Source organism: Pecten maximus, chromosome 6 (genome assembly GCF_902652985.1).
Source record: "Pecten maximus chromosome 6, xPecMax1.1, whole genome shotgun sequence".
Taxonomy (NCBI): domain Eukaryota; kingdom Metazoa; phylum Mollusca; class Bivalvia; order Pectinida; family Pectinidae; genus Pecten; species Pecten maximus.
In genome coordinates, this window is record NC_047020.1 from 19,045,957 (window position 1) to 19,073,011 (window position 27,055).

The following is a 27,055-nucleotide window of genomic DNA, read 5'->3' on the forward strand; positions in this document are numbered from 1 at the left end:
CTAGATTTAACTTTGATTCGAAAGCGAAATAAAATATAAAAAAATCTCAGTTCAGCAAGCATCCATACGTATCTGACAACACAGATAAATATTATATGGATTTGTCATGTAAACGGTCAAAAGATCTACATGTATATTAAATTATGTATTATGTCAAATTGGTATCGTTGTCCGGTCATAGAACGAGCACACGGACATATGATTCTTGTGGCATTTTCTGCTATGCCATGAACTCTCCTTTCCAAAAATGGTAATGAGAAAATAAAAATTAATACAGGATTTTTCGACATCGCAGTGGTGTACATCTTTAATCGTTTTCCAAGTTTGAAGAAAATCCGTTTACATTTCTTACAGTTTTTGCACGGCAAAAAAGGCGTGGAAGACGGCCGGACGAACCTAAATTAATATCCCCCGCTTCGATGAAACAGGTTTTAATAAAGTACCTTAAATACAAATATTTCTTATTGTGACTCTCTGCTATGATTTTTATTATATATAGAACATATTACTACCTGAGAATTAGAATCCATCAGTATGTTACAATAACATATATATTGTAATACAATGTTGTAGTAATTATCAAGTACTCCATGCTGCAACAATCCAAAATAAATTATGATGAAAAATATTTCAAATATCATTTTTCAAGTTTGAATAGTACCATCATATTTATGATTAATGTTAACATCTACAGTGAAGATAATGGTTAATGTTTAAAAATGTATTGGTATCCCCAAATCACTGCAGATATATCAAAGTTACACACATGTTTTGCAATTATATCTAGTCAATATAATTATAGATTGTACGGCATAACAATCTTCTGATCTTAAGGTATCAGTTATATTGACACGTCAAGTTAGAGCAGATCGAACTGGGCCTGGTACTTGGCACCAGTCTTGATGTTCTTCGCCCTAACAAAAAGTTCTGTCTCCCCAAACACCAGTGTCTCCTCGATCTCGGCTGGTCCTTTACTTGACTGATCAAGTGGGAACCGTTAAGACACCTAGCAGCTGGCAACCAGGATCGTCAACATACTTCGGATTTTTTTGGTCCGAAATGTAAACAGCGCATTGGAGAGAATCCTCATCTGATTTCAGTGCTCGGAAAACCTGTGATTCTGAATGTCCTGGGGTTAATTGTTGGCCCTTCTCGACATATATCAAAAAGACATCCTTACAGCGAGCAATTCCATCGATCACGACCCGTTTTTCTGGTAGGTAGTAATCGTTGTAGGCCGGCCAGCTTTGAACACCGTACGTGTGTCTAGCGACCCTACAGCGAATTGTTCGTGGCTTGTAACCATATAGTACAGCCCCCTTTAACACAGCCAGGCCGGGTTCATCAGGAACAATGATCTTTTTCAGGGTGAACCTGTTTTGAATGTAGTCTTGTACAAGTTTACACTCGGAAAACCCACCAACCATCACTATAGTGTCAACATGTTGGAATTTACTATCGTAGAATATTTTCTCCATATGTTTTATAATTCCATCTATGGTAGGTTGAAAAAGTTTAATAAAGGCTTCTTTAGAAATCTGTAATTTGTGTCGAGCAAACCCTATTTGCTCTGCGTAGGGGCTTTGTTTGATGGCATTGTCCATTCCTTTAAGAGTTTTATCTGCTTTCACCAAACTTTCCAGCGCGACAGGAACAGAAAGGTATTCCTTTTTCCCCACTTCAGTTTTTGATCCGGCGGAACTACTTTCGCTGATAACTTCAGTTACGGCGGCGAAGCTGCGTTTTTTGCCTTCAAATTGGCGGAAAATATCTATGAAATCTTCCATAGATTCATCCCGCAATTTTTCGAGTTTTCTTTTTCCAACAATGTCGCACAGGAAGTTTTCAAATGCATCGTCTACGGATTTCCCTCCATATGCACCGCCTGTTGCCTGATGTAACTCCTTGAGCTCACTTTGCCCTCCAAGGACACTCCTCTGATGTACCGTAATGTCGGCAGTGCCTCCTACAAATAATTGCGATATACACATCAGGATATCGACAATAACATATTTTTGATGTACGAATATTTACCATGGATATATGATTATAGAGTTGTTTTGAAATTTTACACCTTCGAGTTACATCTTTAACAAACATCTGCATGTTGAAAAAAGGGAATTGCATGCAACCACTCTGTGTTAATATACAGTTGTACAAAGTCCTAAACAACCTGGCTCCAGATTATATGGACAATTTTACATTGGCATTCAATATCTAATGAGCTACCCGGTGATTAACACAGTTCGGTATCTGCCAGTTAGTAACATGATATATAAACAACACTTTCCTTAACCAACTTTAAGCTTTTTAATTCCAAACGTTTGACATTTGGACTTCGAAAAAAATAGCATGGAAGCAAAATATATATAGATGTACTATGCTGAGACCCTTGTTTTCTTCTACATCCATATTTGCTGTGCAAGTATAATATTCATATGTTAGCTATAACTTTATTTAATTAGACCCTAATTACCTCCCTCACTGACAGATACGATCATTCTCAGAGATATATATTGTCAATGACCTTGGGACCCAAATGAACCAGAAGCCTTGATCTTTCCCCAGGTAACTCCTTGTTTAATTCTTATCAACGCGTAACAAAATATTCAACAGTAAAAATATACAAATTTGACATTGACCTTTTGACCTAAAGCCTTGGACATTAATTTTGATGACAGCTTGTATTTTTTGAGCTGAATATCTTAACTTATTTTCAATAAAATCGGTCAATAAAAAAAAAAAAATTGTGGATGGACAGACAAACTGACGGACAGAGAGACGTGATAGATAAAGCGTACCCATATCTCTGATATGGGGATCCAATTAAAGAAAAATATTGCCATTCATGGGAAAAAAATGGTTAACTAAATTTATCTTATTGGCCCCATCCCTCAGGCTCCAGTAGACCATGATTTTCTTTAGTTCAGTGATGATTCAACCACATCTAGACACAATCCTATCACGGAATCAAATCCAAAGAAGGATTTTAAAGAATTTGTAAAGTTTTCGCTATTAGGACCTTCTCCTAAGACCCTTGGGGGTCCAGCCTCACAGCTTATACAAAATGGGTTCCCCTTCACCAAAGCATGCTTCAGATCAAAATTGGACTAAATCCTTTCATTCCTATAAAAGGATTTAAAAGTTTTGCAATGTTTCACTTTCCAGTCTTGTCCCTTAGTGATCTGGGGATGTCACCATGCGTAAACTTTTGAATTGCCACCACCAAGGGATGCTTCCAGTCAAATATCAATGTTGTCTAGAAGTTGTAGAATAGATGTCGTTTATACCAGAATAGCAAAATTGCCAACTTTTGGGACCGCCCCTCAGTTCCCATATTATTCACAATCTATTGGGTATATATTATAAGCTTTTTTTAACTGTACAACATCGGGTAGCAGACTACAGTAGGACAGCCTGGCCATGGGCGATTTTTTTGTTAAGTAAATAACTCCTGTATTATGATATGCATAAAAAATGAAAAAAATAAATAAATGTACACTACAATTGGTATATTCAGTGTGAAGTGGTACATACAGGCTTCACATTTGTTAAAACAAAATTAATAAATTGATTCCGGATTTTAAATTTCCGGATTTTTTCGAAGGTGTGTTTACACAGGAAATTTAGTTTTGCCTACAGCGAAAAATGGAAGCCCACAGAAAAGGTAAGATAGCAGGAAAACTTAATTTACAACATATGTCTGAACTTTTCTGTCTTTAAGATAGAGATATCTAATTTTAAATAAGTTTCATAAAAAAAAATGTGTAGAGAATTGTGTCATTTTGGGTGAAATATCATAATATTTTGCAATTTTTGAGCACTTTGTAAGTTATCATGGTATTCACAGCTCTAAAAATCACAGAAAAATTAAGTTTACTTATCCTTCAGAGCTGTATTAAAATTGCAAATGTTAGAGGTTATATGTAGGGTTAACTCGCAATGTTCACATATCTAAAACATGTGCCATATTTTTCAGAATTTGGCATTTTTACTGTACACTGCTACCCCGAAAGAACTTGATAAAATGTAAATAACACTTCCTATGTGAATTCAGTAAGAGATATATTATATGCCGAATGTTCAATAATAAATACATGTATATAATTGCACCATACAACTATTTTGACATTCCGTCGTTATGGTAAAAAAACTTCAGTTGATTGTCGGGCGACGCATTGGTGATACAGTGGTACACTTGTCTTTCACCTAGGCTGCCAGAGTCAATTACCAAATAGAACATAAACAGGTAGCGAGCCACCCAACCCACCAAGGTGGTTTTCTCCGGGTAGAGCCCTTCCGTATTTACAGTCGGGCTTACCACATGTTTTGTAATTGTTGATACAGTTTATAAAGGAATTAATTGTTGACGTCCAGAAGCGACAGTCAGGAAAATCAAAAGAAGCAAGAGCAAATGTTAGAGGATATAACGGAGGTCAGTAACCCAATAATGACAAACAATTGTATCCAATTTCATATTCTGTGGACACACAATAGGAAACGTCGGATTGATACAGTCAAACGTGATAATTGTCAATGGGATTAGACATTGTAGATATTCCATTGTTTGAGTTTTAATAACTACATCATCCTACCTCCTAGATCTACCACCATATATGTCACGTCCCATTCTCCGCCTCCCATGGGAATATACTGGCAGTGAATTGATGCAGCCTCCGGTTCCAGGGCAATCATCAGCTGGTCTCCTTCTATTCCACCCTGCATTCCACAATTTATCATGAGTGTTGGTACGGAAGGTTTGTCGAGTTTTATTGTGTATTTATTCTTGCTTTTTCTTTCTTTATGTTTGTTTGTTGAAGAATATTTTTTTCATGTCTTATTCTTTCAGATTTCATATACCTCGAACAAACACTCGAGGTCTTATTTCTTATTACAAGAAACTCGCGTTTACACATGTATACATAGAATGTATCTGTATAAATGGATTTTTGAAAAGAAGTTCACAATAACAGTTATAACAAAATCCAAATCTAAGTGGACATATTGAGGCCAATCGTTCTTTCAAAATCATAATAAAAAAGAGATACATACTTGCCTGGCTGCCTCCCTCATAAACTGTTTGGCCTTATCGTCCCAAATAGCTGGGACGGTCAACACATACTGGATGTCCTCTTCCTGCAACTCGCCACCGATCTGGTTGTTTATTGTACTAAACAAATGCTCCTTAAGAAACTTGATGGAGTGGGAAAATACGTCAATAGCGGGAACATCTTTTCCGGTGTTGTCCTTCACCAAAGTATTCTTTCGTAGGTTCTGCAAATATATATCACCAGTGATTAGTAACACCCTTAAAACATTTAAACAATTACATATGTCAAAGCAATGTATTATTCTTTTCAAATAAGATATTTACGTGTACTTTTCATTTTTGCAGAGGCAGAAAACAAATACGTATTCCAAAATCGGTAGCACGTTTTGCATGAAACTAACGATCATAAGAAATCCGAACGAGTTTGTCTTAAAAGCAGTAGATTTTGTTAGAAAAACAAAAAATGACCAGCTCTTTGATCATAAAGTCTTTTACATATTTCCGTCTTTATCTAATCATTTTTTTTTATTAAATCAATGCATATTACAACACCTTATCGTACTCTAGTTTTCGTCTAGTAGAAAGTGGTTCTGTTTAAAATGACACCTCTATAAATGTTACTACCATAGAAGGGACATAACTCTGATTAAAGATGGTCCTTACTCATGAGTATGTTTTGATAAATTTCCAATTTCCATCTCCGGGAGCTTTATTCTATTTTTGTTATGTTTCCAACTGTATTAAAAAAGAACCTGACAAACAGGACATGCTGGAAATGTTGACCTTGTTTATGTGGTCATGCATCGTATGTTCTGACATTTGTCAGTCTTATTGATGTTATTACACTTGAGAATCCGTAATCAGATCCTTTTTATAACCAATTTATTAAATACATCTTCTTCACATATTCTGATATTACAGCTACAGATTATATTAGAATTTTACTATATATAATACTTTGTATACATAGTTAGAATTACCGGGTTATTATGAAGAATCATCTTAAATCTGTGAAAATAGTAATATTCTTTGTAAGAGGGTCCGTCGTCATCTTCCTCCGCTCCTGCTAGATGCGAGTAGTCATCCTCGGCTTGGTATCCGAACGATTTGAAGGTTTTATCCGGGTTCAGCAGCAGCGCAGTCGGAGCCTTACTGGATAAAAGAGACCTTGACCCGGCGTTCCACACATTCGTTTTGATAGCTACCTCCCCGTTTTCATTCTTTTTGTCTAAATCTGCTGTGGCGGCAAAGGCGTACCCGGAATACGTAGTTCCAAAATCTATTGCAGCCACGAACAGGTACTTTGATACCCCACCTGTCGCCATCTTAAGCAGTCAAAAACTATTGTAATTCCATCCAAGAATAGTTACCTGCAAATTACCAGACTTATAATAAAAGTTATGAAAAGAAAATGATGGAAAGAATGCTGTATATGGTCAAATAAAGAATATGAATGATTATTAATACATAAGATACATCGGAGTTCAATTAAATGCGGTTTATTTCTTTTGAATATTGATCCAAACGTTGTTATTATGTGATATTAACCTATAGTGCGGTGTGGATATAAACAGCTGTTTTATACCTGCATGTATTATTGATTACTGATGTTCCTGATTCAAATGCAGTTTTATTATCACCAAAAATGACTCAAACTGATATAATTTTGTTATCCCTGCTGAAACACATTTAATTTAGTTCGTTAATTATTTCACCAGCAGTTTTACATTATAACCACCAGCATTAAATTTGCTGTTTATCTTTTTAAAGATATTTCTTGTTTATTAATAAGATACTCTATTAAGAAAATTAGCATCACATTTGGGTCTTACAATCTAAAATCTGAAAATGAAAAGCCTCGTGCTGGCCAGCCAAACTCTAACACGAGGGTTGAGATATCCTTGTTCGCGGAACAGGCCCATGTTTGATTATTTTTCTCACATACGCAAGCAAATGTTAGTTTTTATGTTTCACTTTCAGATTTTAGATTGTAAGACCCAAATACAATGTTAATTATCTTTATACAGTATATAATAAAAAAAAACAAAAACAAAAACAAAAACGAAGACAGTAGAAACTCCATTCTTGGGTTATTCCTCTAGTTGACTGCTTTGTTCCGTCATTTAATGTACATGTATGAGATGGCGGCAAGCCTCGTGCTGACTGGCCAAACTCTTACGCTCGTGATGAGATATCCCTGTCCACGGAACAGACCGTGTTAGATTATATCAATCCCAAGCCTCGTGCTGACCAGCCAAACTCCAACACTTACATTGTAAGTTAAGATATCTCTGTCTGAGGAACAGTTCCATGTAATATTCTCTTAATCTTTGCAGGTTTCCTGGTTGACCTACATTATTGTTGATTTTGAATCGATAACTGACAACTACATATTACAGGACTAAAGCTTGTATTGATTAGATAAGTCGTTATCAACCTTGGTTTACGTGACTGATACACTATAGGCATTCGTTTCATCGTCAACATTTATATTTAAGTACATGAACATATTGACAATGTACCTCTCTAAGGTATCATGCTGAAATGCAAAGTAGATTAGCTTGTTTTAGAATATTACATTGTACAGCACTACCAGGTTTTAAACGTTAACTATACCGCATTGTCATCGGTTTAGTAAACATGTAGGTGGGTTACCTCGCTCTTACCGGGTTTGTTATCGTACGATCGTGTTGTGTATACATTTACACCAGTGTGGATATATATTAAATGTCATGTGTACCAGAGGTAGTCGTGTACATACTGTACGCATACATATGTAATTTTAATGTGCAATGTATAATTCTTCATTTTTTCTCATAGATTTTCAAAACCTAATATTTAGCAGCAAAGTATACTTATTATTGTTTGTGCCTTCTGCTTATTGGATAAAGGAGGTCATTATATGAAGCCAAGTTGCCGTAAGTAGCCTGTCTCGATCTTTGAGGCCGCTGGCCACTAGTAATATTAAGGAAGAAATCCAACTGGCGTTTGCTGGCAGACACTGTATATAAAAGTGTCTCATCAGTTTTGTCATTATGCTGAGTATTATATAGATACCATGGAATGATTATATAAAGCTGGTGTGATCATGAGACCTAACTGAACAACATACTTAATTATGAACCCTTTAGCATAACCCCAGTTCGCTAAAATAGAGTGTACATCAACATTATGACCGGCTGTCTATTCACGAGACTGAATTTTGGATTTGAGATTTAGCAAACAAGCATAACCCATGACCATATCCTAATTCTTCCTTGTAGGTTTTTCATACAGTGCCTCATGCCAGCTAAAAGTAGGTATACGCCGCCTCTTTATATACTATGAGCTGTTCCTTAGAACTAAACGTGATAAATAGTACACAACCGTAATCTTTTTTTGCAAAACGTCTAATTTACACACCTTTACCTTTCATATCATATCAGCATCCGGTATCCAAACCGAAAGTTAAGGTTGCGCATGTCAGATACTATGTCCCCAAAATGACGGAACGGAATGTGGAACGGTTGTTTAACTTCATAACTATACGGAGTTACGGACTCGATTGTGATAGTGGAAACTCACTCTATTGTTTGGTTCTTACTCCATATTAGGTCTGTTGGCATAACATATTAAATGTTTAATATTTGTTGTGGTAATGCAGTCATAAATGGACTACAAACAATAGAACATGAAGTATGTTTATATCATATTAAACAATCTTTTTCTAAGCCTATATATACAAGACTGTATATATACAAATGTATTTCGTAAAGATAAAACATTGTGTGGATTCTTGATTTGCTGTATGAATACAAAAAACACACATGCATAAAAAATATAATATAGTCATACAAACTGTCGATTATATTGAATGGTTTCCCGTTTAATATAACATATGTTTCACGAGGATGACAGAATATCGATATTTTCCCGAGTGCGAGGCACGAGTGAAAAATATCGAAATATTCTGTCATACAAGTCAACTTGACGGCGCTATTTTGAATGAACTGATCAGCGAAATTTAAGCGTTTTGAGTATTTTGTCAAAAACTAGTCAGAATATTTCAGAAATACGGCAAAATAACCAATTTATCTATCTCCCCTTCGACTGGAAAAAGCAGCAAGTTTTATTTAAACATATTTCATTGCCTTTTCATAGCAAGGGGATTGGGCAAAAGTTATTCAACTTATTCAGCGAGTTTCAACGAGGTGAATACAAAGGTTAGCTCTGATTGGTCAAAAACGAAAAACTTATTTCACTGCAAAACTTATATTTTCACTGCTCATAGCTTATATAAGTTTTATTAATATGATAAATTTCTATATTTCACTGGCAAAAATGCAATAAAAATATTGCATTTTTGCCAGACAAAAACAATATAAAATAAGTTATAAAAGTAATAAAACTTATATTTTCACTAAAGCGATGAGCAGTGAAAATAAAAGATTTTGCAGTTAAAATATAACTTGTTCGATTTTGACCAATCAGACCGAACCTTAAATTGTATTCACCTCCTTGAAACTTGCTGATTTTTCCAATGGAAGCGAAGATAGATAAAGTTGTTATTTTGCTGTATTTTGGAAATATTCAGACTAGTTTTTCATTAAATACTTAAAGTTAGCTATTCATGCAGAGATTCTCCGGAAAACGCTTAAATTGCGTTGATCAGTCCTTTCAAAATGTCGCCGTCAAGTTGACGTGGAGTAACGTCACAAAGAGATGACGTCTTGAATTATGTTACTGATTCCCGCACTTTTTGACACCATTAATGTTTCGATGTTTTAAATTTTGTTTTTAAGTATATAAAATGCAATAAAAAGAAAATGGAATGGTTTCCCGTTTAATAAGATATAAATTTCACTCTTATGACAGAATATTTCGGTATTTTTTACTCGTGCTTCGTACTCGTGAAAATATCGATATTCTGTCATACTTACGAAATATTAACGGGGAACCAATCAATATCCTCCATATATATATATATATTTTGCATTAGAATTACAACTATCAGCGTTCGCTGCTTGTCAAAATTATGAATACACACATTTGTTAAATTTCCAAACTGTATAAATAATGAATCATGGATCAATAGTATTATTGGAACCAAACATCAAAACCCAATAAGAAAGATTTTCATCAGTAGAGACAGGATGTCACTTGTTGATCATAATATATCATGTGGGGTTATCTCGTGAATCGTGGAATACTAGTACTCTCGAAATCAAGGAAATTAAAGCCGAATAAACAATCATGATTTCATATTATTTTTAGCATACTCGTAATAGGGAGATCTGTAGACCGGATATATATTATTTACCCGAATATGTTAAGATCATAAATAATTATTATCAGGACATGGTTTACGTATCGAAGAGAACATTTACAGTTTTGTTAAATTCTGCTACATGTGTAGATCACTCAACGAGTAGTGGTGCAAGTGGCTGTAGCACTACAATACGTTTTATATAAATGTTACACATGTATATTATAATGTGTCGACAAAAATTGGTTGGTACCTTTTCCTCGGTAACCAACCATCAAGGATTTCCATATTGTTGTCAATGTTTTAGTATACCGTACATATTACTTTTCTTTGATTTCAATTTTCTACTGTTGATGTTCTTACCTTAACTATCAGAGAAATAAAAAAAAAAAAAAACGAAATGGCCATTTTGTTTGTTTTTCGTAGAAGCATGCAGATTAAGTTCTCCAAATATTTATGATGTAATTAGATGTATGAATTCTATACAACAGTGAAAGTCCCTATGGTGTTATCAGATATTTAAAAACAAATCGATACGTATAAGTCATCTCAACAAGCAATGGAGATGTTAGACAAAATGCTTTTACCTTGGAGTAAAACAAGTGTATCTTATATTGTTAACAAAGTATTTTGAATTTAGACTAGGCCATGACCTGCCAGCGACAAATACGATATAATCCAAAGCACGTGGTGGAACATATTAAAAAAATGACCATATATAATTATTCCTGTGGTCTATGTATCAGAATCCATAGTTATGGATATAGTCAAGTTTATGACTGAAGTATTTGTTCCACAATGGGTTGAATCGAAACTATATTTTTCTTTGATTTGCCAGTTTTACTGCCTAACCAGTAGTCAGAATGTCAGAAAATATTCGTGTTATATCATTGCAAAGAGAGTAGTAAATATATAGTTACGGTCGAATGGCTGACCTTGAACAAAAGAAGGATATATGCGAGGCCATGAGCTTTTCAAACGAACAAACAATTTATTTCTTTAGAACACAACTGTGTATGTAACCATTGGAGTATCGATGATAATAATAAGATACTTAAAAGTGAACTTCACGTATGCTCACATATCCCCTCAGTTCTTTCTTTCAGAACAAAATAAAACAAATGACAACATAATAGAAAAAAAAAGATAAAAGTAAAAGAGAAAAGCTAACACAGCAGGATCAATCTGGCAACACTTGTGTTATTATTTATCACACTTGTTTTGCTCCCTCAATACAATGTATAATGATTTTCCTTGTTGCACATGTGACTGGTTGAAATGTATTCTTAAATGATACTGTCATGTTCTTCAGGACAAATCTAGAGTATAATCATTCACTTTAATGTTTTATTTTGATGAGTGAGAATCGATTCAGGTTTGATCGTACTTTTTGTCCTCAATGTCCTGAATTTTGAAAGTTCCATTTCCATGTGATGATTGATGATTTGGAAATCTACATATGTAGTCAGGTGGTACAGTGGTAGAACATTTCCTTTTTACCTTGGTCAACGTGGGTTTAATCCGGGTACTTCGGTTTTATCCCACAGTAAGACCTCTTGCGCGCTTCTATCCGGGCCAACAGGAGTGATTAAAATAAGTTGATAAAACTTGTTAATATTTGTAAAATAGGGAAAAATACTAATCTTAATTCTACACATCGTATTACAAATGCGTCTATCCACCTATTTCACAATGTAGTCCCCGGGACCTGCCTCCAGTGCATACAGCATACTACGTTCCCTCCTTCCTGTAATACAATACAACTATTACTCAGCAACATTACATACTATACTGATACACTGCTAAACATCTTAAATTGCCACACGATATGCAATGAAACTCTCTCTAATCAATCATGACAGTTTTTGTCGTGTTAACAATCCTAGAGAAACCGATTTATATATAGATCGATAAATCAAAACGGAACGAGGCAAATCACTTTTGGATAAATAGGATATCTTTCATAGTTTTTTTTATGATTTTGAAAATTTTAAATGCTAACTAAAGTCCTAATTAATACATAGCCGGACAGTAATTAGATGTGTTTGTCATTAATATATTTAACACTTGAACATCGTTTCTAAAAAAAATCTGAAGTGTACCAGACTTGGATTATGGTCCATTATAGCTAGAACAGACATATGTATACATCTATATAAAATCGTTGTAAAATTAAAGAACATTACTTCATCATTTGATAGTTTTTATTCCTTATCACTTACAGAAGGTTGAATTGTGCCTCGTAGAGTTCCCCAGACTTTATATCCTTTGCTTGTACACCAAGTTCTGTCTCTCCGAATATGAGAGTTTCTTCTATTTTCACATTCTTGTTTTGGGGGTTTAAAGGCACTTTCAGGACTCCTAAGATGATACAATCCTCTTCATCGGTAAACATGGGATCGCCATTTGGTGAGGCATACACAGTGCATTCCAGCAATTTCTCTTTTGTATTGAGTGGTTGGAACACTTGTGATTCTCGGTGTCCCGGAACCAGATCTTGGTTGACCTCAACAAATTTAAAAAAATACATCCTTGCATCGCCATACCCCGTTTATGAAGACTTTCTTACTTTCTGGGTATACATTTGGATTGAAAACCGGCCAACATTGGGTGCCGTACGTATATCGGGCAACCCTGCCGCTGATAGCCTTCGGGGTGTGTCCAAACAATACCGCCCCTTTCAGGACTGAAAGGCCAGCCTCATAAGGAACGATTATTTTCTTCTCGGTAAACCTGCGTCTGATTGCGCTTTGTAAGAGATCACACTCTGAAAATCCTCCAACCATTAGAATGTGTTGGATGTGTTTGAACTTTTGTTTATATAGGATAGCTTCCATGTGCGATAAGATGTTTTCTACAGTTTTTGTAAAAAGTTCACGGAATTGTGCGCTACTTATGGACAACTTATTCCTTTTCCATTCTACAGTGCCAGCGAATGGGCTTATTTGAATGGCCTTTTCAATATTCTGTCGTTGTTTATCCTTTTTTATTATATCTAGTAATGTCACTGGCAGTGTTAATGACACGTTTCTGTCTCTTTCACAAGTTAATTCACGTTTCGCTGTTTCAAATTGTCTGCTTAGGTCTATGTAGTCTTCCATGCTTTCTTTTTTCATCAATGTCAAATTTTTGTCTCCAACAAGTTGCCCTAAAAACTTCCAGAATTCATCGTCCACACTTTTCCCGCCAAAAGCCCCACCCGTTGCTGGAAGTAGCTCCTTAAGGGTTCTGTCACCTTGTCGTTGGTGAACTGTGATGTCAGCAGTCCCTCCTGCAAATATGTCAATTAACATGCAATTACAATGCTAAAAAACATAAAACACTATTTTAATATTCACAAATAAACCCAGATGGGAAATATTTTCTGAAGACAAATGCTTAAACATCCGTTTTTAAACGCACTGAACACTAGTTTGACATTAAACGGCAGGATGTCATGTATCCAGTAATTTGTTTTTCAAATGAAAAATAAGATTTTACATAATCACGTGAAAAGGGGATGAAATCTATTACTTAGTAGTTTATCATCTAGCCTGAATATGGTAAATTAGTCATATGTAAATATTGTTGACAGAGTAGAGTCCTACCTCCCAAGTCCACAACCATGTATGCAAACCCGGATTTGGCAGCTTCCAGGAAAGCCTGGTTTCCCACCGTCTCTACTGGAAGGCTTTGGCAATAGATGGACGCTGCTTCCGGTTCTAATGCGATCATCAACTGGGTTCCCTTAATGCCAGCCTATGATACAAGATAATATGTTATCAAATGGGTCCCCTCAATGCTAGCCTATGGTACAGTGAACTATTTTATCAGCTGCCCCCCCCCCCCCCCCCCCCCCCCTCCTTCCTCAAGGTACAGGGCAATGTTTTATCAACTTGCCCCCTCAATGCTAGAGCCTATGGTACAAGGCAATATTAGATCAATAGGGCCCCCTCCATGCCTGTATATGATACAGGGCACTATTTAATCAATAGGCCCCCCTCAATGCCTGTCTATGATACATACATTATCTTTCATTTTCATTCTATGAAGTATGATTATCTCTAAACATTTTAGGATTTCATAACAAGTATACTTGAAAAACAGAAACAACGGTGAACACTTATAGAATTCTAACTAATGCTGATTTTCGTATACTTACTATCAAGTTTGTGTGCTTTGAGACACAATCAAAGCATATCATAATCCATACCAAAAACATATGCATGTAGGTCCTACGATGTTTCCACACATTAATATCATCGGTTTTAATTGATTTTACTTTACATTAAAGGTGTAACGGCAAATCGTATTAATGTTTCTTTTTACCTTGAATATTACGCAAAATTGCGATTTTTGCATGTTGAGAATCTGAAAGTAATCTTGATGAGAAACAATCGTCAATATATAATTACGATTATGACTGCGAGATCAATATCATGTAAGATACATTTTAAAATCAGTTTAATCATCTTAAGAGTGGTTTTACTTTAAACTGAACATATACGCCGCAGCTACGAGGTCTAACTCAACTATGCGGTCACGTGATTCCGCCCATGTGGCGAATGCTATGATGGGAAAATACAATGACGTCATTTGAACAAAGTCATGGAAGGGATAGAGGTATAGCAAAAAATAACTCCGAGAAATGCACAACAATACAGCTGGAAGATACCTATGGTAACCACCACCATTGTGGGAGGGAGGCAGCTTATATATACGTCGACTGAGGAACACTTACCTCCCCTGCAGCTTCTCGCATGAACTGCTTTGCATTGTCGTCCCAAATGGCAGGAACTGTTAGTACATACTTCATGTCCTTTTCTAAGAGTTCTGTGAAGCTGTTTCTGATGACGTCGAACACGTGGTCTTTGAGATATCGTATCGAATGAACAAATACATTAAAGGCTGGAAACCACTTGCCAGTCTCATCTTTTATTTTAGTTTTCTTTCCGAGATTCTGTGAATGACGGAAATCAATTAAGCATAAATAATGTCAATATCAGTCAACTTATTTGTATAAATTCTAATAAAAACATCGATATTAAGACATCTTCCTGTTTGCTTTGGTGATTGTACACTTTGCAGCCTAGTTGTAATGGAGGGAATATAATCTTTTAACGAATTCGATTTCCCTAATAATCAGTGCACAACACATCACATGCAATTGATACTTAATGTTAACGTTTTAATTAGTGTTGGTCATTTATTGATAAATCATGAAGAAACAGATCTTATATTCTGTATAGGATCAATATTTTGCCGATTTGGAACAACAGACAATTTCCTAGGAAGGAAGATCAATAATACAGGTACTTATGGAGACAAACAGACCCTTTAAAATTTTACAAGAGGCCCATGGGCCTTAACGGTCACCTGGCATATAATTCACAATTTTAGTTGACCTTGAGCCATAGAAGCTCCCTGCCAAATTTCATTGAATTTGGTCCAGTGGTTTTGGAGAAGAAGTTGAAAATGCAAATTGTTTACGGACGGACGACAGACGACGCACGGCGACGGACAAAAGGCGACTAGAATAGGTCACTTCGTCTCAGGTGACCTAATAAAAATTTAGAATTGTTTTATAAAGATATTGTGAAAAATGGCATCTTTCTTAACGCATTCAACAATTTGGTGACGAAACATATACACGAGTGGACCAATACCTTGAATATGATAAGGATAATAACACACCTTGTTGTTGTGTAGTAGCATCTTGAAGCGATGAAAGTAGTAATACTTGTTGAGATCTTCTCCATCTTCTGCCATCTGAGTATAGTCTGTTTCGGCAGTATAGCCAAATGAACGGAACGTTTTATCTGGGTTCAGTAACAAAGCTGTCGGAGCTTTATGTGATAAAATCAAACCAGCGTTCCATACATTCGCATTTATTTTCAGTGGCTCCTTCTCATATTGATCCTTGCTGGAAAATGCATATCCGGAATATGTCGTCCCGAAGTCTATCGCTGCCACGAAAAGATACTTGTCCTTCGAGGTAGCTGCCATGTTTACTATCAATCTACGAGCAACACGGAACAAATGTAGAGATACATAATACTGTATTTTGATTTCTGTTGATATGGAAGATTTTAATATTTCAAAAACTAACAAGTGTGCTGATTAACTTCAATGTCAGATTTATATGGGAAATGACCCTTTAATGCTTTTCAAAATCTTCAATGAGAGTGTTACTACAAACAATTTTGCTCTCTCGACTCGCGCCTTTAGACATGTAAGAATACTGGTTATAAGCAGAAGGACCGGACGACCTATAAAAATAATATAAACACAAGACAATTTACAGATCATCATACCCACCTCAAGAGCTGTCAGAAAGACGCATGGTTAACAAACCGAAAGTACGCAGTGGGCATGTCCCAGGAACACAACCGAGTGTCTATAAGAGTTACTTCCCTTCGCTTTCCTCTAGCTTGGCTTGGTATTAAAAAATAACAAGTATTTTTTTTATCTATTTTTAATAGATTTTTATTTCAAGAATTCGAATTATTGATATAAAAAAAATCCAATTATAGATACCCAAATATAATTCTTGATACAAAAAATAGCAAATAAATAGCGAAAACTGTGATCATATACACTCTGTAGTATTATACAATTGTAGCTGTATGCTTTTTTTCTGCCATATGTTCTCTTTTTATACACTTTTTAAAAAATCAACATGGCAATTTTGAGATGTCAACCACTAGAGATTTTGTTAATTATTGTCCGTTCACGGTAACAAAGGCACTATTTGACAGAGTTTCTCCATATTTGGTCGACTTTTCCTTCATGTTTCTGACAAGTTTTGGATACTCGCTCTAGGGATGTTGTGTTTAAAATTGTTTATGATATTCTACCGGTTAATTACCGGTGTCATAAATTTGGAGTTGATTTATATAAAAACTGTATGTTTTTTTTTATGGTATTTATTACACTTGTTTTATGTATGTTCTTTCATTTAACTCTCAGTATCGTTAGTAAACTCATTGGATAAACAATATCTCGCATAAAAAAGTCCCGTTTGGCGTTTCCATGTCCCTACTAGTCTAACCCCAAAAGTAAAATCCCATGTCCTATTTAGTGTCAGAATCCCTTTCGTCCATTTAACTTCTCCGTTGCTCCTGGAAATTATACAAAACGTCTCATTTCTTATTCACTTGTGTGCCATTTTCTTAATAATGATATTATGCGTTGGCAATCTGATTTTACCCGTTTCCCTCAGTTTTTCTCTGAGTATTGGTGTACTGCATGCATTTTTTACTCAGTCCAGAAGGATAAACTGGTAACTACAGACTTCATTTGAAATGTCCTGTGTAATCTTATGATATTGTACTTTCTTGCAATACTTTTCTTCTTAATCGTTTACTTCTTTTGGTGATATATTAAGTTAAACTGGTATTCTCTTTGTATTTTGAATTGCTTGTAAATATGTAAATAATTTTTTATCAAATTTAAAATATAGTAAAAATTGTTATCACACTTAGAATAAAACAGGAGGCGTAACAAATTGTACCTTTATGTATATGAAAACTTTAAAACAAAATGTACGTACATTTGTACATGTATTATCAAACTTAAAACAAGTAAGAATTGTACCTGCTGTCCCCATTACATGATCGTAAGTGGCGATTAAATTCTTGATCTTATCTTTTTTCGTCTTTCTTAACAAGTTTCTTTTTCCTAATGTCTCACTTTTGACTTTTAGTTGGTCGTTCGATATCGCCCCTGTACGTTGGGTTCTGTCTCCTGGCCGAGAGTTGCCAACCCTGCTTATATGCGCGCTCAGCAATTTGGGAGTTGGACGACTGCTTCGCCCGTAACCGGGTTAAAGTTCACGCCAGATCGACGTCCTGCTGTATGTTTTTGGAAGTAAACTTCAGTGAGGCATAGTTCTACATCACTTAGCGCCATCACAAGGAGACAATAACCAACAAGAGGCCCACGGGCCTTAATGGTCATCTGAAAAACACCTACAGCAGGGACACACCCCTCAATCCAGCATCATTATCATGAATTGTCTGTCGCAGACAGTTATGTTTCAGATCAAAGTTTTTTTTATCCATTTTGCCTTAAACGAAGTGCAGCATCTTAAAGTAAAATTTCAGCCAAGTTCCCATTTTTGGGCCATGCCCCTTTGTCCCAATACGTCAGACAAGACTCATTTATATCAATTAGGATTGCCCGTTCCCAATGATGTTTCATACTAAATATAGTCGTAATCAATTAAGGCATTAATTAAGGAGGAGTAGCGTTTTAAAGCAATATCTAACGGAAGTGCTCCTTTTGGGGGCCCGCCATTAATTCTTTCCCCAGAGGTGGGACCTGTCTCATTTATATAAATTATGATTGCGGTCCCCTTAATTTGGTTGTAATCAATTTAGTCATTAAGAAAGAGTAGCATTTAAAAGCAAAATTTGGGCTAAGTTCCCCTTTCGGGGCCTCGCCCCTCTGTCCCCAGGGCCCCACAAGCCTCATTTATATAAAATATTATTTTATAATCCATCTTTAATTTATGTAAAATATGATTGGTCTCCCCCAATGATGTTTCACAACCGAATTAGATGTAATCCACCCAAGAATTAAGGTAATTGAGTAGGGGTTTAAAGCAAAATTTCTGGGCCCCGCATCTCTGTCCCTAGGGATTACACCAGGCTCATTTATATAAAATATGATGATTCACACCGGTCGTAATCCGCTTTGGGGTTAAGGAGAAGTAGCGTTTTGAAAGTTGAAGTCTAACGGCGGACGGCGGACGGACGGAGCACGATGAATATACATGTAGGTCATCCTGGCCATTTGAGTCAGATGACCTAAAAATATAGCGTAGCTTCCGAAAACGACGAAACCAGATAGCTGATCGAGCTGTGTCCTTCACTGGCCAGGGACGGAGTTGACTTGGGCCGGAGGTGGTGGGGACCGCAAAATCTTAAAAATAGATAAAAGCGATGCATATTGTCGATGCGGAACTAACTAGGAAAGTTAGATAAATAAGTGGTATGATTGTGATCTATAACGGGTAAACTACAGTAGAAACGGGAGTACAATTATGTAATCTCGAATATTTTACTGGGACGGTCCTGCTGGAAGAATAAGAAATAAAATAAAGTTATATCTATTACTCAGTTATTTACAGTCCTATATATCTGCGACAGTATCATCACAGAAATGATTACATCATCCTAGAGTGATAAAAATTATTGTGAAATATTCTACGTTGACGATCCTGGTGGGGACGGCCAGGACCAGGAAATGTAATATTATATATTGTCGATGTTATCAACGGCATCATCCCAAATCATCATTATTTCCTAGAACTTGCTCACAACATTTCACGGAAACACTTTTAAAAACGACAAAATACACAGGGGTCTTGTTCAGCGCCGATCCCAGTCAGACCTGGTCCTGCATGTGTACAATTCTGTATCAACATAAGACTAAAATTTGGGACACGAGAGGGAATATACCTAATCCCCAAATAACGTGTCGAATGTTATAAAGTTGAGATGTTAGAACAGTAGTCCACGACCCCTTTAGTAAATTTCAGGTGTTGAATTCAAAATTCCAATCTGTTTTCAGTTTTACGGTAACTTTTACTGACGATCAGTTCCGCATTAGAGGCAGTACTAGTATGTCTCCTCTCAAATCTTACCCCCACTATGACTTAAATTGTCATCCAGGAGAACGGTGTCCTTAAACTTCGCCAAGGCATAACCCATCTTAGGCCTGAGGCCCTGACAACATGAAACTCATGATCCTGAAAGAGCTAGCCACAAAAATAGTCCAATCCTTACTCTAATACATAACAAATCTTTGCACCAGTTTATAAAAAAGAGCCCCAAATTAAATCCAGAAATTTACAGGCCTACTTCCTTTACTTGTATCTAGATCTGTTCGAAGGCCAAAGGGAAACTTTTGTAGGTGTGCCACTATATGTAATTCGCCTTACGTGGATATGATGCTCGATACAGTGGTCTTTACTGGTTGTATATAAGGCTGACCTTTTTCTTCTATTTTCCCCCCTTTTCCTCTACCAGTCTACTGGTCATCAATTGATAAGAAACTACAAATGCAATCTATTAACAAGAGATCTCAGAGGGATCTTGGCGCCCACCATTGAATGATCTTTATAGGTTCTACGCAGATTGATCTCTATTTTTCCCTTCCTTTTACTAATCTGTGCAAATTGAGAAACATCCCTCCAGCACTTTTCAAACAAGGGAATCCTAGCTATATATGAAATTTGAGATTTAGCAATAATGGCTTTTTGTTGGCCAGGTTGTTTTCAGAACAGATCGGTCACAAAATGCAATACAAGGGACCAAGGAGAACCTACATACGAAATTTGAGAAAGATCCCTTCAGTACTTTCTGAGGAATAGCGATAACAAACTTCAATTGTCAAAATCCAAGATGGCTGTCTGTCGCCCATGTTGTATTCTAACTGGTCCCAAAATGCAACATGCAAAACAAGGGACCAAGGGGAACATACATATGAAATTTGAGAAAGATCCCTTTAGTACTTTCTGAGAAATAGCGATAACAAACTTCAATTGTCAATATCCAAGATGGCTGTCTGTCGCCCATGTTGTTTTCCGATTGGTCTCAAAATGCAATATGCATAACTAGGCACCAATGGAAACCTACATATGAAATTTGAGAAAGATCCCTTCAGTACTTTCTGAGAAATAGCGATAACAAACTTCAATTGTCAAAATCCAAGATGGCTGTCTGTCGGCCATGTTGTTTTCCGATTGGTCTCAAAATGCAATATGCATAACTAGGCACCAAGGGGAACATACATATGAAATTTGAGAAAGATCCCTTCAGTACTTTCTGAGAAATAGCGATAACAAACTTCAATTGTCAAAATCCAAGATGGTTGCCTGTCGGCCATGTTGTTTTCCGATTGGTCTCAAAATGCAATATGCATAACTAGGCACCAAGGGGAACATACATATGAAATTTGAGAAAGATCCGGTCAGTACTTTCTGAGAAATAGCGATAACAAACTTCAATTGTCAAAATCCAAGATGGCTGCCTGTCGGCCATGTTGTTTTCCGATTGGTCTCAAAATGCAATATGCATAACTAGGCACCAAGGGGAACATACATATGAAATTTGAGAAAGATCCCTTCAGTACTTTCTGAAGAATAGCGATAACAAACTTCAATTGTCAAAATCCAAGATGGCTGTCTGTCGCCCATGTTGTATTCTAACTGGTCCCAAAATGCAACATGCAAAACAAGGGACCAAGGGGAACATACATATGAAATTTGAGAAAGATCCCTTTAGTACTTTCTGAGAAATAGCGATAACAAACTTCAATTGTCAATATCCAAGATGGCTGTCTGTCGCCCATGTTGTTTTCCGATTGGTCTCAAAATACAATATGCATAACTAGGCACCAAGGGGAACCTACATATGAAATTTGAGAAAGATCCCTTCAGTACTTTCTGAGAAATAGCGATAACAAACTTCAATTGTCAAAATCCAAGATGGCTGTCTGTCGGCCATGTTGTTTTCCGATTGGTCTCAAAATGCAATATGCATAACTAGGCACCAAGGGGAACATACATATGAAATTTGAGAAAGATCCCTTCAGTACTTTCTGAGAAATAGCGATAACAAACTTCAATTGTCAAAATCCAAGATGGTTGCCTGTCGGCCATGTTGTTTTCCGATTGGTCTCAAAATGCAATATGCATAACTAGGCACCAAGGGGAACCTACATATGAAATTTGAGAAAGATCCGGTCAGTACTTTCTGAGAAATAGCGATAACAAACTTCAATTGTCAAAATCCAAGATGGCTGCCTGTCGGCTATGTTGTTTTCCGATTGGTCTCAAAATGCAATATGCATAGCTAGGCACCAGGGGGAACATACAGATGAAATTTGAAAAAGATCAATTCAGTACTTTCTGAGAAATAGCGATAACAAACTTCAATTGTCAAAATCCAAGATGGCTGCCTGTCGGCCATGTTGTTATCCGATTGGTCTCAAAATGTAATATTCATAACTAGGCACCATGGGGAACATACAGATGAAATTTGAAAAAGATCCCTTCAGTACTTTCTGAGAAATAGCGATAACAAACTTAAATTGTCAAAATCCAAGATGGCTGCCTGTCGGCTATGTTGTTTTCCGATTGGTCTCAAAATGCAATATGCATATCTAGGCACCAAGGGGAACATACAGATGAAATTTGAAAAAGATCCCTTCAGTACTTTATGAGAAATAGCAATAACAAACTTCAATTGTCAAAATCCAAGATGGCTGCCTGTCGGCCATGTTGTTTTCCGATTGGTCTGAAAATGCAATATGCATAACTAGGCACCAAGGGGTACCTATATATGAAATTTGAAAAAATCCCTTTAGTACTTTCTGAGAAATAGCGATAACAAGAATTGTTTACGGACGGACGGACGGACCACAGACCACGGACGCAGGGCGATTTGAATAGCCCACCATCTGATGATGGAAATGATGATGGTGGGCTAAAATCTACGAAGAACATTCCGAAAAATACAAATTACAAACGTTAACGGTCAAATTCCAAGATGTAAACGGCCACCAATCGCCTTGGTTGTTCCCGGTCCGACTCAAAATTGATGTTATCGATATAACAATATAAATACTCAGTAGTAGTTAAGCACTTTATTCTGTTTCCAAATTGTGGGATAACAAATTTACATTCACAAATCATATCTCTTCATGAATCACATGGAAATCTTGCTCCTTAAATTTTGATACATGTGTGTCGTAACTATAGCGTACTGTGTGATTTTATTGATAGAGTACCACCCTATAGCTCTCGTTTCAGCTTAAGAGATTAACATTCAGTATGTATTCATTTTGGATTTGTATTATGTTTAGCTGAGGTGAGTGGAAACTAAGTTTCAATATCAAGATGTGATAGATATCATTGACCACTAGAGGCTACTTAAGTACAGTCTGTCCATTCAGTAGTGGTTGATTTCAAACCTGTTACAGATGTATGTCTGTAGGTTTATGGCATTATACGATTATTTTCACGATTATGATGAAACCTTCATAGGTCTAAACTACAGGCAGCCCTCTAATATGTTTTACACCTTAAACAACCGATGTAATACATGGACCTAATTTGCTAGTCTTACCTTGTGGTACCACCTTATTTCTTATTTTTAAGATGTATCTTAACTCTGTTTATTTCATTGACAGAGCAGGTGTCCTTGGTGAAGCCGACGACGCTTATCTTCCGGAACGTCTGGTCTTAGTCCCCTACTACTTTCCAGCGGCCGCCATTTCTGCCATCTTTTTATGGATTTTTAGATCAGATTATTATTTGGTTTTTAAGTCGGTAGTCTCGGCTGCTTTCCTACTTATATACATGTGTTAGCTGTGTGTGCTGAATTAAGGCATGCTGTAGTGTTCGCTTTACAATATTTTAAAACAGGAACATGTTTTACTATATTGGTCACGTCAGGTGAATTCAAGTTTTTTTAAAGCAAAACCTACCCTGAATGCCATGTTATACTCCATATTATTACATGGAGTTGTATATAAAGGAAAAAAACACTTCCTCTGAAATTTAATTCCAAGTCTCTGTCTGGAAGGTGTTATGTAGTTGACCATTATGCAAGATACCATTACATGTTAAACGAAAAGGTAGTTTGGTTAACACTTAATTGAGATACACTGAGGGATAGCACTATTTGTGCTGAATTGTGTAAGTCAAAAAATGGAATCAGAGAGTCAAAGTTTATCAATTGAAGACTAGAACAATTCAATATTTTAAGAAAACTTTATACAAATATTAATGATCAAGTGCATAATTATCATGATTAACATTCATAGACATTCTGCGTAGTACAAAGTATGACATTATTCATTATCATTGGAAGTAGAATGTATAACACTTCACAATACAGCTTAAAGTGTATCGGGAATGATTTACAATAATAAATAATATATCTTAACACAACAACTCTATTTGGCAGCAGCAATATACACTTTATAATACAACATTTCCCACAATGGCATGTTCTCATTTCTTAAAGTCCAATTAACTTTCAACTGTAGAGGACATATGGATTCTCAGAAATGTGTAAATTCTAGGGTTGATTATGACAATAGGTAGCACACCACAGTAAGACAGCCTGGCCATGGGCAATTTTTTTGTTAAGCAAATAACTCCTGTATTATGATATGTATAAAAAATGAAAAAATAAATGTACACTATAATTGGTATATCCAGTATGAAGTAGTACATACAGGCTTCACATTTATTAAAACAAAAATCAATATATTGGTTCCGGATTTTAAATATCCGGATTTTCCGAACGTGTGTTTACACAGGAAATTTAGTTTCGCCTACAGCGCAAAATGGAAGCCCACAGAAAAGGTAAGATAGCGGAAAAACTTAATTTACAACATATGTCCAAACAAGATTAATTCTGTCTTTGGGATAGAGATATTTAATTTTAAATAGGTTTCAGAAAAAAAAATTGTGTAGAGAATTGTGCCATTTTGGGTCAAATATCATAACATTTTGCAATTTTTGAGAATTTTTTAAGCTGTTACCATGGTATTCACAGCTCTAAAAATCACAGAAAATATCAGTTTACTTATCCTTCAGAGCTCTATTAAAATTGCAAATGTTGTACAGATTTCAAATATATATACTTTATTAGAGGTTATATGTAAGGTTAACTGGCAATGTTTACATATCTAAAGCATGTGCCATATTTTTCAGAATTTGGCATTTTTACTGTACACTGCTACCTTATAAGGGCTGAAAAATGTTATTTTTTGGAAATTGTGCTTAATTATGCTTGATTAAGCTTCATATTAGTTCATTATTGCTCAAAAATGCATAAAAAACAATTTAAAACTTGTTTATTATCTGGCTTGTCATATTAGAGGAATCAAGGGAGGTAACTCGCATATTTACCCATTTTAAGGGTGGGTTAATTAAGCATAATGTTAATGAGTCAGTGTAAATTGAAAAGATATTCTATGTTTTATAACAAACCCAAAATAACTTATTGGGTATCTAACAAACCATATAGACTGAATTCTGGTTTGTTTTACCTGATTTATTACCCCGTATCCATGGAAACTATTACAGTAAGTGTTATTTTTTGAAATATTTGGTGAAACCATTATTTTCAATTTATTTATACATTGGTAAGCATGTAATTTCAATTGATGGAGTGTACGGTTGATACAATATTGTCAATTATTGTCACTTCCTTCGGTAAAGCAGAAAAAATAGCATTTTCCGCATAAAATGGGATCAGCGGACACTTTCATATGATCATTGGTACATATCTGAATTACCGGGGTGGAAACAGATGACTGTGATGTCATAGGCATGACATTTTGAAATCTTGGATGTCATGTCATGATTTATCAGTTAGAATTTTGCATGTGTTGCTAAGCTGAGGTTTGGAAAGGAATTTGGTTATTTATTATGACACCATTGAGTATTTATGACGTCATAGATACCATCTGATGACGTCATGGTAACTATGACGTCATATTACAAGGCTAAATTTGATAGTTGTATAGTATTTTTTGCTTGATTACATGCACAGAGACTCAAAGTACCACATTCAACTCAAAACACAACTTTATTCAAGAGATATACAGAATTATGGGAGTTTTCATCTTTAAAATTACCTCCCCTTATTACTGGATTGGGAGAAAAAGTTGTCATAATACACCACTCAGGGAAATCAGCAATACTCCTCGACTATTAAAGATACACAGTAACCCGATATGTCATTTTGTTCGTCGGAACATATTCTAGACATTCATGGGGTTTTTAGTAAAATTAGAATTAACAAAAGTGATGTATAAGGTAGCACACCACAGTAAGACAGCCTGGCCATGGGCAATTTTTTTGTTAAGCAAATAACTCCTGTATTATGATATGTATAAAAAATGAAAAAATAAATGTACACTATAATTGGTATATCCAGTATGAAGTAGTACATACAGGCTTCACATTTATTAAAACAAAAATCAATATATTGGTTCCGGATTTTAAATATCCGGATTTTCCGAACGTGTGTTTACACAGGAAATTTAGTTTCGCCTACAGCGCAAAATGGAAGCCCACAGAAAAGGTAAGATAGCGGAATAACTTAATTTACAACATATGTCCAAACAAGATTAATTCTGTCTTTGGGATAGAGATATTTAATTTTAAATAGGTTTCAGAAAAAAAATTGTGTAGAGAATTGTGCCATTTTGGGTCAAATATCATAACATTTTGCAATTTTTGAGAATTTTTTAAGCTGTTACCATGGTATTCACAGCTCTAAAAATCACAGAAAATATCAGTTTACTTATCCTTCAGAGCTCTATTAAAATTGCAAATGTTGTACAGATTTCAAATATATATACTTTATTAGAGGTTATATGTAAGGTTAACTGGCAATGTTTACATATCTAAAGCATGTGCCATATTTTTCAGAATTTGGCATTTTTCCTGTACACTGCTACCATACATTTACAATGTACTTAGAAATTAAGCTCAAACCCCAGCTAAACGAAAAACTTAAACATTGATTTGTTAATTAACTAAGCCCAATTAACTGTCAATTAATTTTTAGGCTAAAATCAAAACAGAAATAATGTACTAAGATACTCCTGCTTATTCTTAAATATATGATAAGTTTGGTGATAACAGCACTTTAAAAATATGTAGTAATTAATTTCACACATCAAACAATTAAAACCTATGAGTTACTCTGTGGCGATGGTGTTATGTAATACTAGGCCTAAACGCTCAC

At 35.6% G+C, this 27,055-nt stretch overlaps 2 pseudogenes; both read right to left on the minus strand.

The window, feature by feature from the left end:
- Positions 1 to 272: 272 nt before the first annotated feature.
- Positions 273 to 8,491, minus strand: LOC117329149 (annotated as a pseudogene).
- Positions 8,492 to 11,474: 2,983 nt separating this feature from the next.
- On the minus strand, positions 11,475 to 16,643 carry LOC117329150 (annotated as a pseudogene).
- Positions 16,644 to 27,055: the final 10,412 nt, after the last annotated feature.